Genomic DNA, 16,170 nt, shown 5'->3' with positions numbered 1-16,170 from the left:
ACCAAAACCAAGCAGGACTATCAGAATTTGGAAATAAAGTTTGGGGTACAGCAATTATGGTTAATTAAGTGGGCCTGTGAAGACTGGCCATCTCTGAAGGCTGAGGCCACCATTTTGAGGTGACCATCTTCCACAGAGAAAGCCAATGAGACCCCCATTAAATGGCGTGATGGATGTGGGTAAATCAGTGTGGGGAAACTCAGAGAGGAGAAGGCCGGGTTGGCCAGGGAAGAATTTGGGATCCATGAGCGCTCTTTTGGATGCAGAGCTCTCCTGATGCTAACCTCAGAAAAGTAAGTTATTAGGCAAGCATTTATTGAGCATTGAATGCCTTCTAGCGGGTTCCTGGAAGCAGAGCACAAGATCAGGATTCTGTGCAAGTGATTAATTGAAGAGGTGCTCTTTGGGGATCCTGCAGTAACCCAAGGAGCCCTTAGGGCAGGATGCAGCTGGGTCTCAGGGTCAGCCCGGATGCAGGCCTGAGCATACAGGGTACCTGGAAAGTGCTTTGACTCCATCGCCCGTCTCAGCTCATCTGCTTCCTTGTGCTGCCTCAAATCAGACAAGCATCTCTGCTTTCCACAAAACAGCTTTTACCAGCAGGGAGGTGGAATCTTTGTCTGTGGCCACAGGCTAACTTGGGTCAGATGCCTACCCTTTATCCAGTGACTCTAGCCAGAGAGGCAGGGTCATATTACACAAACCTGGCTGCTCCCACTGTAACCTGTAGATGGAGAGAAAGGGGGAGGGAGAGCCAAGCTGAGAAGACAGTGTCACTAGGCGAGAGGACTCAGCCGGGCTTGAAAGGCTGGAAAGAGTTAAGATTGGAGGTAAGGAATGGGACAGAATCTTCTGCTGGGGTACAGAATCAGCAAAGGTGTGGAGGTTGGAGGAAGACAAGCCTGGAAGAAGGGGAGGAGTCTGAGTCCCTTCAGTGATGTGCTAGAGCACCAGAGCTGGCTATTAAATCTCCAGGAATTTTGACAGCTGGTTGTTAAACGCAGCCTGTCCGCAGCTACACACAGCTGACCTGGTGACAGTGGCATAACAAGAATTAAAACTCAAATTATAGGGGTGCCTCCTGGTCACCTTATTATGCCAATTTATTATGTCAATTAAGCCTTATAACTACCTCCAAGTTAGGTATAATCTTCAGTTTTTCAAATACATTAAACAGGCTCAGAAAAGATAAGCAACCTGCTTACGTTTCCACAGCTGGGTAAGTAGAACTGGAATCTGAATCCGGGTGTGTCCCCAAAGCCCAGGTTCTTTCTACAGCCAAAGTGAAGAAAGTCAGGGGGAAGGTGAGGCTTCTTCCAGGCCTCCCATTCAGGATCAGGAATTATTGAATTTCGTCTTGATAATGTTAGGGCCCTTCCCTGCAACGCTTCATAAATGCTTTATGACAACTCACTATTTATTTATATGGAAGGTATCTGGAGTTGTTTAAGAAATGTAGATCTATTTTAAGAAAGATTATAAACTGCTGTGCTTGAGAAATAAGTAATTCATAAAACCCTTTACATACATACACACACGCACCCCCCCAAAAAATCTTTGAGGCAGAAGTTCATGTTCTGTGTTTTTTCCTTACTTATTATTTACTTACTGCTCTTCTGAGTGTGAGTTATGGGCCAAGCCTTGTGCTTACGGCTAAGGGCATAGAGATGAATCAGACATAGACTCAACCCTTGCAGGGCCTGTGGCCAAGGACACAGACAATTACAATAAGGTATTATAGGAACCATAACAGAGGAAGCTCGGGTGGGGTTGGAAGGAGGCTGGGGGACACAGACAGGGTCCAAGAAGACTACAAATAAGGAGATGAGCCAGGCCTTAAAGGACACCTCCCTGGGCCTCAGCTTCTTCATCTGATAACTGTGTCCACCTCCAAGAGTTGTGGAAAAATGGAAATGAAATTATCCATGTCCACCATTTGCTGCACTGAAAGGGCTCTGTAAACAGTAGCTGGTCTCATTAGGGGAACCCCATAGTCAAAAGGCACGGAGGTGCTCAAGATGAGTTAGCACGTGCTAGCATGTCTGGAATACACGGTACATGATCTGAGTTCTAGAAGATGAAACCAGGCAGCAAGAAGACAGCAGCATTCATAGGTGCCTGCTCCAGGCATTCCCTCCTTTGAAACTGATTGAAAATTCCTCAGATTGAAACTATGCTCCCTCCCAGTTCGGAGATGGGGAGATTGAGGCTCAGAGAGGTGAAGTTACTTGTTTACGTCGCACAGCTGAGAAATGGCAGAGGTAGGATGAGAACCGAGGTTTCACTTCAAAGCCAGTCTCCCGGGTGGGACTGACAGCAGGCCAGGCTGAAGGGATGGGGCACTGGGAAGCCGTCAGAGGCTCTCACGCAGGAGACTGACACTGTTGGAGCCAGCTCAAGAAGAAGTTTCCACGGAAGGGGACAGGGGCCCACTGGCCCCACAGCCTGGGCCTGCCAGGGATTTAGCAGAAGAGCTGGCTTTTGTTCTAGATGAATCAGCCCAGCTGTTTCTGAAAGCCCAGCCCCACTCTTCTGGGCTCAGCGGACCAGAAGGCATTCAGCTGTCCCCGCGGGTCACCAGTGGGGTGGGAGGGGGCAGCACTTTGTCCACTGGACTGCACCATTTACAGAGAGTTATATTATCACAACATGGAACAATGGGCTTCTTTTTTTTTTTTTAAATCTTGTGCTGCATCTCCGGCTGCAAGTTGTAGTAGAAACACAGTCAGGACAGCAAAGCATTACCTTCTTGTGGAGAAACTAAAAAAAATAAAATAAAATAAAAAATAAATAAAAACCACCCATAATAGCTGATTGGATTAAGTTTTAGTTGAAGTTTGGTCTGGGTCCTCCACTCTGCCCCTCCTCCTTTCTCTTCTCCCTATTTTGTTGTGCTTCTCTTTTTCTCCCCAGGGCCTGCTCTTCCTCCCTCTCTTCTCCTTTCTTACCACCACTACTGCACTAGCAGCCCTTTGCTGGAGTCCAGAGAGCCTTGCCTGGGGAATTCGGACACCTGAGTTCACTCCCTGTCCTGCCTCTTTCTTGCAGAATGATCCAGGGCAAGTCACTCACTCATCTGGGCCCCCATGATCCCATCTGCAAACTGGGAAGGTAGAAGCAACCACCCCCCAGGAGGGGTCAGACCTGGCTCACAAAACTGGGGATTTTTCAGCCCCTGCTTCTGCTGCACTGGCCCCAAGGAGAGCCAGGGGGCATTTGTCTCCTAAGATCTAGTAAACTGTCCATCACAACGTTAGACTTTAGGTCAAGTCACTCTAGCTTTTCTTTATCTCACATCTGCAATTTCTACGAATGCACAGCGCAAATGCAATCGTTTCACTTCTTTGTTTTTCAAATCAAAGGCACAGACTTGAGTAACCCAATGCCTGATTAACAAGAAGCTCAGTGTTTCCCCGGTGGAGTTTTTCTCTCTTCCCGAATGTTCCCAAACCCCAAGGCTGAAGCACCCCAGCAGGGAGAGGGTCAGCCCACACCCTCAGCAAGCAGCAATCTGGAGTTCTGCTTGCCCCCTGGTGCACAGTTTTGCCGTTTTACCGCAACCTCAGACAGATGACCTGGCAGATCCAGGTCCCTGGGCAGGTGCCAGGGGCCTCCGTGAGCTGCCTCACTGCTTAGCCTAGACGCACGCTCAAGCTTCTCCCACAGCCATCCTGCAAGGTCCTGGCCGGCCAGAGGCTCCATATCACAGTTTGTCTGCAGACCCGCCCTTAGGGACTACCAACTTTCCTCTTTTTGTGTCTCCAAATGCCCTACATGTCTCCCTTCAAGGATGAGGGAGCAACCTTCAGGCAGCTAAAGGTGAATTACCCCAAGAGGACTTTTAAATTCCTCTTTCTCTAGATATGAAAAAAGAAAAATAGGTAAATCTTCAGCAAGCAATTTATGACACCTCTTTTACAGTATACAACGGAATCATGGCATAAAATACAATTGGTTTGGTTTTATGGAACCCATGAAAAGCTACAGGAATCTTATGTGCCAAGGGCCATGGCTTGGTAAGCTTTACATTTTATCACCATCCAGACAAATACCCAGCTTCTTTAGCCCGGCAGTGGCGGCCACGCATGATCTGGCCTTACTTTGTCTCTCCAGCTTCATCTCGTCCCCTCCCACCTCTGCCACCTAATCACCTGCTGATCTCCCAGCGAGTGGATCCTACTTTCTGTCACCTTGACACCTCCAGGACTTTGTGTCCCAGTTCTTTCTTGGGACTGCCCATCTCGACATTCCCCACCGTTTAATTGTTCCCTACATGTGCAGACTCAGTTTGGGGGGAACCTCCTTGGCAAAGCCTTCCCTGACTGCTCTGGGCCATGTCATATTAGCTGACCCTCCCTGCTCCCACAGTACCCTGCGATGTGTCCCTCAGAGACTGGAAAAATCTGCCCTGCTATTCTACATCCCAGAACACTGCTTAATCTCCTTATAAATGATGGTTATTTTTAATGGTGTAATTACCAGTTAGTTTACTGTCTCCCCCACTAGATGGTGAGCTCCTTGAGCACAGGGCTAGATAGCTCATTTCTCTTCTTGCCTATGAAAGTACCCAGGACAGCAACCTGGACAGAGAGACCCTCAATACACACTTACTGGATTGAAGTGAAATGGCACTTATCACTGTGTTAGAATCATCTGTTTATGTTTCTAGCTCTACCAGCGAACCCCTCATGGGCAGGGACCAAGTCTTGTTGGCCATTTGCTCTTTGTGCCCAGCACAGAACTTGGCACATGACAGGTTAGTAAATGTGGAATGAATGAGTGAGTGAAATGAGTTAAACAGACTAACATGAAGGCAGGATGAACAAATGATCAAATAAAGGAATTCCAAATAACCTTTCTGAAACAACCAATTGAGAGCTGTTACTTTCACTGTTTGAAATAAATATAAGCCTCCTCTCTTGATTCTGTTCACTGGTACCGTTGGAAAAAAAATCATAATGGAGTCAGTCAAGGCTAACCTTTATAAAAACAATCACCACAGAAATCCAATGACTGGAGTAGCCTCTTAATGAATAGGTAAGACATTGATATCAATTTACATTAATTAGTTAGGCTAAGATACCCTCTTAAAATGTCTGCTTCCTTAACCCTCTGGATTTGTATCAAATATCACCCCTTAATTTTTCCAAGTTTCATATTTAAAAAAAAAATTTATTCCCGGTGTAACAACACTAATGTGTGTGTGTGTGAGAGAGAGAGAGAGAGAGAAAGGGGAAACTACTATTTCTTCTCTACTACTCACACAGACCTTCACTTCCTAAACCCAATCTGAGGGGTTTTCCCCACACTGACCAATTCTGCGTTGGATGTCCTACAATTCAGTTTAGTTCTGACACTGTCTATCTGGAGATAGGATCAGAGCCCACCCACAGGTTCGGGTGTGGTTCCACAAAACTGTCCCTACCCCACTTCGGATGCCAATTGCAAGCGTAGGCCTCTAGGCTATAAACCAAAGCTTCCTACCACCCCCTTCTCAAGTTCGATAACTTACTAGAAAGGCTCACAGAACTCAGGAAAACGGTTAACTTACGAGGTTACCAGTTTATTATAAAGGATACAACTCAGGGGCAGCCAGATAAAGGCATGCATAGAGCCAAGTGTGGAAGAAGGAGCAAGGAACATCCATGCCCTCCAGAGGCACTAACCTCTCAGCACCTCTGTATATTCAGCAAACTGTAAGCACCCCGAACCCCACAGTGCAGGGATTTTTATGGAGGCTTTATCATGTGGGCACGATCAATTATTAACTCAGTCTCTAGTCCTTCTCCCCCCCTTCAGGGGCTGGTGGAATGGGCCTGAAAGTTCCAAGTTTCTACTCATGGCTTGGTCTTTCTGGTGACCAGCCCCCACCTGAAGCTCTCCAGGAGCCCACCAAGAATCTCCTCATTAGAACAATAGATGCTCCTATTGACCGGGAAATTCCAAGGGATTTAGGAGCCCTGTGTCAGAAACTAGGGTCAAAGAACAAATATTAGAACAAAAGATGTTCTTAGCACTTAGCACCTTTATCACTTAGGAAATTACAAAGGTTTTCTGATCTCTGGCCAGAAGCCAGGAACAACGACCAAAATTTATATTACTTATTATGTCCCAATATCACACTGTTTGTTCCATAATATATGTATATTTAAATGCTCATGGTATTAAAAATACAGTAACTACTTAAAATGTCTTCAATATAGTCTTTAGTTTTGGGGCGCCTGGGTGGCTCAGTCGGTGAAGTGGCCAGCTCATGATTTCGGCTCAGGTCATGATCTCAGGGTGGTGGGATCAGGCTCTGTGCTCAGCACAGTGTCTGCTTGTCCCTCTCTCTCCCCCTTCCCCCTCCACGCCCCCCCCCCCGGCCCCGCATGCACACACTCTCTCTCTCCTTTCTAAAATGAATAAATAGGGGTGCCTGCGTGGCTCAGTTGGCTCAGTTGGTTAAGCATCTGCCTTGGGCTCAGGTCGTGATCCCGGGGTCCTGGAAGTGAGCCCTGTGTAGGGCTCCTTGATCAACAGGGAGCCAGCTCTCTCTCTCCCTCTGCCCCTCCCCTCCACTTGTTCTCTTTCTCTCTCTTTCAAATAAATAAAATCTTTTAAAAAATAAATAAAATCTTAAAAATATATACATAGTCTTTAGTTTCAAGTAAAGTAGCCATATTTCCCCAACTTTCCTAAAGTCAGAACACAGCAACCAATATAGGACTGACAACAATCAGAAACTTAAACTCAGGACATCCTAGAATTTTCTGGATGGGAAGTCAGCACACCCACAGTTATTTCTATTTTTACATAGCTCTGACCACCACATCTAAACGATCACACGCACAGCTTTTATCCCCTCATTAGATTATTTAGCAAACATTTTTCCCTGTTGTGATATATTCTTTACATCTCTTCTGAAAAAAATCATCTAACCTCCTCACCCTCACCTGTAATCAACTGTAATCACTTCCTCTCCCATGACACCTCCCCAGGGCTCTGGAGAGTTCAGCCAATGGGAGGAGCCTCTCTAGCAGGTGAGAGGGAACGCTCTGGAGTCACACACCTTCACTGAACCCTGGCTCTGCCACTTCCTTGTCATGCCACCTTTGGCAGGCTACTTGTCACCTTGGATCCTCAGTGTTTTCATCTGTAAATTGGAAATAATAGTGCCTTATGCAGAGAGGTGGTATAAGGATTCAATGGGTTTTTAAAAATGCATGTGCGATATGTAATCCAGTGCCTGGCACATAATGGCTCTTAATAAGCAAGAGCTGCTACTATTATTGTTATCATGATTCCTCTACTTTGCTTTTCCATGGAATTCATATACCATCATTACTGAACTCTCACCAAATGGTTTCCTGTTCTTTTCTCTTATAGGTAAGTCTACAAGGTACATCCTCAGGTAGACAACCTTTTTCTCCCCCACCCCCAAAATGATCTCTTTGGATTACAATGCCAGGAAGAGCCAGTGTGGCCCACCCAGGCTCTTCCTTGCTCTGCTTGGTGAGCTCCTGATTCTGTATGAGCCTCACCTTCACTAGGCCTTCTCTGACCCCCAGAGAGTGAATCTCCCCCCACCCCACTTTACCTAGAACATACCACCTCCCTCACAGGGCTTCTCCCTCCAAGCCAATTTCCACACGGCCCCAGAGGACTTTCCTAGGAAGACATGTCCAGCACTGCATAGGAAAAGAGTCTCTTACTGGCTAGTGAGAGTGTAAATTGGCACAAGCCCACAGATGGGCGATTGGAATATTTATCATTCTCTTTGAGCCGGTGGTTCTACCTCCAGGAATTTCTTTTAACAGGTGTGCTCCAAAAATGTGCGAAATGGCGTATGTACAAGGTTATCAGGGCAGTGTTGCCTATAGCAGCAAAAATATGGGAAATCAGCGACATGTCCATCAGTTGAGGATTATTTAAGTAAATTATGTAATATGCATTCACTGGAATATCATTCCCAAACTATATCTTTAAGTGAAAAAAAAAAACAAGGTACAAGTCAACATGTATGGAACGCCAGCATGTGTGTGAAGAATAATAAGGAAGAGAGAGAACAAATACATGTGTTTGCTTGCACTTGTATAAAATACTTTGTAATATACGTAAGAAACTGGTGACGTGGATCAACTCTGGGGAGAGTTCTGGTGGTTGATAGATGGGGCAGAGAGGAGATTTTTCTGCATATACCCTTTGTTCCCTTTCAATTTTTAAACCATGTAAATGTATCATCTATTCAAAATAGTAACAATAATAGAAAGAAAACACAGGTTGTGAGACACAAGAGTATTGCTATGTGTGCTTGTTACTAAAGATATAATAGAAGAATTCACCTCCTGCAGAAAATTGCTCTCAATGTTGGGGAACTTCTAAGGACCTTCTGGTTGTGCAAAGCCAAAGCCCAGAGCCCGGTCTGGAGGGGAAAGGTTAAAACCATCAGATAGTAAAGGATGACCTCTTCACCCGAAGTTCTGGTTCAAAGCAATTCTTTTTTTTTTTTTTAAAGATTTTATTTATTTATTTGACAGAGAGCGATAGCGAGAGCAGGAACACAAGCAGGGGGAGAGGGAAAGGGAGAAGCAGGCTCCCTGCTGAGCAGGGAGCCCGATGCCGGGCTCGATCCCAGCACCCTGGGATCTGACCTGAGCCGAAGGCAGACGCTTAACGACTAAGCCACCCAGGCACCCCTTGAAGCAATTCTTGACCTAAGAAAACTGGAATTTGGGGCACTGGGAACTGGGGGAGAGAAAAGGAAAGAAAAGGGTCTAAATAAGAATAAGAAATAAGAACAAACCCTCCAGGGCTGAGATGGCTCCCTGTAATGGTGTAAAGTTGAAAGCCTTTATTTAGGGCTAGTGACTTGTTTTAGGGGGAGCCAAATCCTGCTCTTGTGTGAGTGGCAGGATGTGAAAGCTCAGACTGGGTTAAAACCAAGACAGCGTGTAGCTGACTCCCTTTGTCTACAACTATTTTCTTTCACCTATTATGCAGCTTCTATGTTGAGTCCTCCCGAACCTTAAGAAGAGGGAAATCTTTTTCTTTTTTGGTCTGTTTGTATGAATTGCTGATGATCCAGGCTCTAGATTTAATAGATCATCAAGTCTTCTGTTAAAGAACTAGAGAACAGGAACTGGGATAGAGAAAGAAGGAAGTACTGTGGAGGAGACCAAAGGGAGAAAGAAAGATTTTTTCTCAAAACTAGGATATCAGAGGATTGGAGGAGGGGAAGAAAGTGATGGGGGAGTTTGCCACAAGTTCCCCACTGGCCTGGCTGCTGATCTGGGCCAGTTTACCAAAAAGGAGGAAGATCCAAAGCTCAGTTGAGGCAGGTGAATGGAACTAGCAAAGGAGGCTTCAAGGGACGTTGTCTGAACATCAAGGAGCAGGGCGAGAACGGAGGTGTTGTCACAAATCGCTCACCTATGACCAAAGAGAGAACCTCCTGTTGCCCACACCAACCTAGCCTACACACATTGTTCCCGTGTGGGCAGCCGCTGAATGGATCACTCCATTAGCACTGGTAACTCACTGGATGCTTGCCCACCCATACCATACGATTTCAGCATGAACCTGCTCCCTTACTCCAGGTGACAGATACCTACATCATGCTCCAGGACAAAATCTATAAGCCCAAAGCAAGGAATGAGACCCTGGACTCAGTGATGGGGTAATAAGAAAGCTCTGGTCATCTGTACTCAGTGGTAGAAGGAGAATAAGAAAAGTGGGAGCTGAACTGAACGAGCTCAAATCCTCCTGAGATGGGACAGTGGGTAACGACACTGTGGGTTGCGCATGGATGGGGCGATCTGGATAGCAGGGTCTGGCAGATCTGACAATGCCACTCACTAGCCTATAACCTTTTAAGGGCTACTCTCTCCCGCTAGGGTAAATTCCAAATTTCTCAGCCTGGTATATCAGGATAGGCTAACTTCTGCTGCAGTAACAAATGAACCCCCAAATCCTAATGGCTTCACACAACAAAAGTTGATTTCTTTGTCATGGTACATATCCCGTGAATGTGCTCCATATAGTCACTCAAGAACCTAGACTGATTGAGAAGCCACCATCCTGGACCGCACCACTTGGAACATGTGGCCTCCCCAGTTACTGTGGCAAGGCAGGAAGGCTAAGGGAGAACTTGCTTTTTGAAAAAATTTTTTAAAGATACTATTTATTTATTTGACAGAGAGAGAGCACAAGTAGGCAGAGCGGCAGGCAGAGGGAGAGGGAGAAGCAGGCTCCCCGCTGAGCAGGAAGCCCGATGTGGGGCTCCATCCCAGGACCCTGGGAATCATGACCCGAGCCGAAGGCAGTCGCTTAACCAACTGAGCCACCCAGGCACCCCAGAACTTGCTTTTTAAAAAATACTTTAGCCCAGAACTGCCATGTGTGACTTCCGTTTATAGCCCACTGGTAAACCTAGTCATGTGGTTCCCTCCAAGTGCAAGAAGACAGGGAGATGTTGGGGCACCTGGGTGGCTCAGTCAGTTAAGCGTCTGCCTTTGGCTCAGGTCATGATCCCAGGGTCCTGGGATGATGATCCCTGCTGAGCAGGGAGCCTGCTTCTCCCTCTTCCTCTGCCTGCCACTCCCCCTGCTTGTGCTCTCTCTCTCTCTGTCAAATAAATAAATAATGGAAAAAAAAAAGAAGACCGGGAGATGTGGGGAGGAAATGAATATGTGGTGAGTGATAAATATCTCTGTCATACATAGCATTCAAGACCCTTTGTGATCTATTCCCAGGACCCCCTCCAGGTCCCCTGCTATCTCTCTTCCCAACTCATAATCCACCTGTGGTCACAGAAATTTTCTCTCAGTTCCCCAGGCATGTCTTTGACCATGTACCCCCATACCTTTGCTTATTGTGCTGGTTCCTGAACATAAAATGCCCTTTCCTACCTTCCCCATCTGTCAATATTCTACTTCTCCTTTTCAGCCCAGTTCAAATGCTACCTTCTCCATTCCTGATCCCTCAAGAATACAGTTAATTGACCCTTTTCAGTTCTGCCGTATCTATTTTTATATACTTCCCTTAGCACTTAGGGTCTGTGGGACTGACTTCCTGGCATGTTTCACAGTGCCTGGTACATTATGGGTGCTAGAAAAATATTGATTGAATAAATGCTTTGTGTTTAGAATTTTTCAGACAACAATTTAATTGTATGTTTTTCTCCACACCCATCCACCCACTCACAATAGGTTGTGAACGCTGGTTGATACAGACTAAACTTTCTTATATATTTTTTAAAGATTTTATTTATTTCAGAGAGAGAGAGAGAGAGAGAGAGAGAGCGCGCGCACTAGAGAGAGAGAGCAAGCACGAGTGGCGCCCCACAGACTAAACTTAATTTATCTCCACTCCTCCATTACCTTCCAACACTGGGAAAATTTTCAGCAAATGTTTTGGAGAGAATTGACCAATTTGTCCTATACTTAATTTTGAATAATGAATTAAAAAATAATTGCAAATAGGTGTTTTAAAAATTAGCATCTACTATGCTATCCTTCAAATAAAAACTTTAGTCTAAAAACAAACAACAGGGGTGCCTGGGTGGCTCAGTCGGTTGAGGGTCTGACTCTTGGTTTTGGCTCAGGTCATGAAGGATCTCATGGTTGTGGGATGGAGCCCTGAGTCAGGCTCTGAGCTCCAGTGCGGAGTAGGCTTCAGATTCTTTCTGCCCCCACCCTCCCCCTCTGCCCCTCCCCGTGATCTCTCTCTCTAAAAGAAATAAATAAAATCTTTAAAAAATAAAAAACAACAGTGATGAGCAAAAAAAAAGGAAATATTTAGAGAGTAAATTGCACAAAAGCAAAGACACTTCCAGAAGTTTCAATCATTGTAATAGCATCTGTAGACAACAGTCCTGAAGTTCCTTTGGGGACAGTAACATTGCCTGGAGCTAGCTAAAGCAAAAGGGAACCCAAGGGTAGAAACATGCTGGCCTCAGGGTCAGGTGGAATTAGGTACCTTAGTACTGAGGGACCCCACACAGCCCTCTTTACTTCTTTCGTCTCTGCTTCTCTTTGAGCATATACTTCATTATTCTCACTCCCTAAAAATCAGCTTTTTCTCCTTCTCAGAACAGCCACTTGAACCATCAACCAACAGCTAGCTACCTAGTTGCCAACTCCTTTCCGGAACGCAGCTGCTAGCTTCTTTGGCCCAATTTCAAGACCCCGGAGAAGGGGTCTGATTGGCTTAGCGTGATCACGTGCCCACCTGGCCCAATAGCGCAGGGGATCAGGGTGGAAAGTTCCCCGGCATTCGCGGGGCTATTTCTCACCCTGACCTTCACTGAGGAACCAGGCACCGGAAGACAGGGCCTGGGAAGAAAAACCCACTGCTGCCTGCCTAAAACCAGGAAAAGGGAGAAGCATTCTTGAGAAATAACACAATAACATAATAAATATATAGTCTGAAAAGAGATAACATAATAAATATAAATATATAGTCTGAAAAGAACAAATGGGAAGGACACATGATTTCGGAAGGAACTAAAATGGCAGGAATCACAGACCTGTACCTCTGAAACAAATAATACATTACATGTTAAAAAAAAAAAAAAAAAGAAGAAGAAGATGGCAGGAAGGGAAGAATGACGGGGAGCGGAATCAGAGCGGGGAGACGAACCATGAGAGACTATGGACTCTGAGAAACAAACTGAGGGTTCTGGAGGGGAGGAGGTGGGGGGATGGGTTAGCCTGGTGATGGGTATTAAAGAGGGCACGTACTGAATGGAGCACTGGGTGTTATCCGCAAACAATGAATCATGGAACACTACATCAAAAACTAATGATGTAATGTACGGGGATTAACATAACATAATAAAAAAATAAAAAAAATAAAATGGCAGGAACCACTTATAGTTACTGTATCTCCCAAATCTCTTGTGAAATAGCTCTCCCTCCCACAGCTCCATTGCCTCGGGTCTTACCTTATCATCTTTGGTCTGAACTGTTGCAACAGTTCCTTAACTATTCTCAGCGCCTCCAGTCTCACTTCACCCTGATCATCCACCAGACCAGCGCTGCCAAATGATCTTTCTTTAAATGACAGGTGATCCTGTCATTTCCCTGCTTAAAACACTTCAGTGGCCCCCATCACCTTCCAAACCTCCTAGCACAGCCTTCAAGGCCCTCCTTGGTCTAGCTCCAGCTTCACCTGCTCTCCTTCTCTAGACACCAGGACTCCTCCCCACCCCTCCTCCCCAGCTCAGTGCTTTCCTACCTTCTCAAACATTTACTCTCTCTGTTCCCTCTGCCCAGGGTGCCCTTCCCATCTCCATTCCTTCTGCCTGCTGATGCAACTTACCATTAATGTCCAGTTAAATGTCTTCCCTCCCTCTGTGATGACTCCACATTGTGTCTATTTTTAGCTCTGGAGACATCTGTCTCCTCCACTCTGTTCTCTCAAAGCACTAACCATGTCTCATTTATCTTCAGATCCCCAGTTCCAAGCCTAGCGCCTGAGTCATAGTAGGAATTAACACATGCTCATAGAAAGATGTAAGGAGAGAGGGAGGGAGAAGGGAAGAGAAGGGCTGGAGGAAGGGAGGGGGGAAGGAAGGATGGATGGAAGGAAAGGAGGGAGGAAGGAGAGAAGGAGGAAGGAAGGATTAAGGAAAGACGAAGGACCTTGTTTTCTCCTCTATCAACCAACTTGGACAGGTTATGGCACTTCTCTGAGACTCCATTTCCTCCTTTATAAAATAACATCTATCCTACCTAACTCATGGGCTTATTGGAGATCAAATAAAGAAAAGAATGTGGAAGCACTTTAGATCTATGCAAACATTCATTATTATTAATTGGCTGTTGTATAGTATTTATCCTCCTAGCTACCTAAAGACCGCAGTCTTAGTGGACCACCTTTGTTGGTCAGGGTTCCCTTGCAGGGGTAGGAGTCAGGGGGCAGTGAGGTAGATTTGGTTTGTGTTTTCTCAGTGACTCATTGCCAGAAGTTTGTGAATCAAGTGGTGCTGACGCTGTGATTCGTTAGGATCACAGTGTAACAAGTGAGTTAATTTGATAACGTTATTCTATTTGGGGTCCCTTTTGTACTTATTAAGTCTTGGGTCCTGATTTTAATGAAAAACAAGGAATATCCACAAGCACCGACCATTATTAATGATTTGACTCAAATCAAAAAATCTCTACTTACTTCTCACTCCAGGTTCTGGATCAGTTTAATTGAAAAGTGGCTTGAGCTGGATGCTGCAATGGGAGATGAGGAGAAACTGCTTCAGTTTGCAACTACTTATCGATGGGAATCAGGATTTTCTCAATACTGTGCAACCAGAATAGAAGGCAGGAGGAAATTAGAAGCTGCACAGATGGAAGGCTCCAGCTGTCATGCTACAGTTGTCTAGTAGACCAGGTGGGGCCTGTTTAGGCCCGATGGTGTGGTAGGAAATAGAACAATGTGGGACAAATGTTGGGTGGTGGTGCGGCAAGGGTTCTCTTAGGTGGGACTAAATGGATACTTGAGTGCTGGCACAGCCACCCCCGCCCCCACTCAGGGTCATGGCCTGAGCACCTCTGGCCTGGCTGGTTCCTAACTTCTTGGGGACCATACTGACCACTGAACTTGAGCTTGCCTCTGTGAGGACCCAGGAGCAGCAGAGAGCCAAGTCTCCTCACTTGTATGTCAACCAAAGTAAGGCCTGTCCAAGTCATCCTTCTCACCAATCTCTGTACCCACGCTAAACCTCAGGATCTGGCCTGACTCAACTAGATATCTTTCGTCCGTCTGCCCAGTTGCTTCCCACCCCCGCATCTCTGGGAATTGTTCTTGCCACCCCCTCCATTCACACAAACACCACAGAAACCACAGGATCCGCCATTTTGCACACACCCTGGACCCTGGCCATGACTGACCTTGAATTAGGCTTGTCCTCTTGGATAGGACAAGCTCAGCTTCTGGACCAGTCAATCCCTTCCTCCAGAATTTTTGGAACAGGGTCCGGGGGGAGGGGGGAGAATCAGCCTCTGCCTGGGTAATTGAACTTGGATGTATAAAACCAGACACTACAAATGTGCATATGTTCTATGGTGTTGACTGGAAAATGAAGAAAGCTGGTCTGCAATGAGATAGAGCAGTGAGATTCGAGATGGAGAAAGAATACTGCCAGACTTTGCATTTTGAACTATGTTTCTCTGCGGCATTTCTGTACTAGAATTCCATGAGACTGCCCTGAATGCCCAAAATAAATCTCCAAATCTTGCCTAAGCTAAGCCAAGGTTTCTGTTAGTTGCAGACAAAGAAGTCTCATGTATATACATTGAGAAACTCCAATTTCAGTTTTTACCAGTCAAAAACTACTTCATTTTCTCACTAACTAGCTTTATAATTAGCCAGTTTAACAAATTTGAATTTACGCAAATGAAATATCTATCAATTTGGTTGCTTCTGACTTCAGGCTTGCACGCTTATGGTCACAAGGTGACCCTTTTTTAGTATGAAAAAAATTTTTTAAACCACTTAAAAATAGAAAGAGTAGTATAATGACTCCAACCTATTCATCACCCAGGTCTCACAGCTATCACTACACAGTCACCCTGAATCACCTACACATTCACATGCCTCTCCCCTCCCCTCAGATTACCTTGAGGCAAGTCCTAGACGTGGCATTATTTCTTCTGTAAATATTTCAGCATATATCTCTAAAAGATACAAATTCTTTTTTAAAACGTAGTCTCCACAATATCATGATCACAACCGAAAATATTGACAATCATTTCCTAGGGCCATCCAATCTGCAAAAGGGTCCCCTTTCCCTGATTGTCTTAAAAATGTGTTATTTTGCTAATTTACATTCATTTTAGTGATTATGGCAAGGAAATATATATTATTTTCTAAAGATAAAAGGTATAACATATTCATACTGATAGTTCCAATTGAAATGGAGAACTATGGTTTTCACTCAACCTCACCAATCCTAATCTGTATTTCTATGTCAAGCATCTCAGTTCTCAAGGACACCAACATAACTACTTATTTTTAATCCCATAACATGCATGTCTTTCCATCTTTGGATATATACCTTTAGGGATACAGAGTGAAATGATAGTGATTTAAAGTCACTCAAAGTCATTCTGTGTGGTTATGTCATCCACTGAATGCACAAGTAGGATCACTTTTATTTCATTTCACTTTCGATTTATAAGGATTTTTTAAATT

The sequence above is a fragment of the Eumetopias jubatus genome, unplaced genomic scaffold (genome assembly GCF_037043125.1).
Source record: "Eumetopias jubatus isolate StellerSeaLion01/CBP00866 unplaced genomic scaffold, mEumJub1_p1.0 scaffold_15, whole genome shotgun sequence".
Taxonomy (NCBI): Eukaryota; Metazoa; Chordata; class Mammalia; order Carnivora; family Otariidae; genus Eumetopias; species Eumetopias jubatus.
This window is presented reverse-complemented; position numbering follows the sequence as displayed.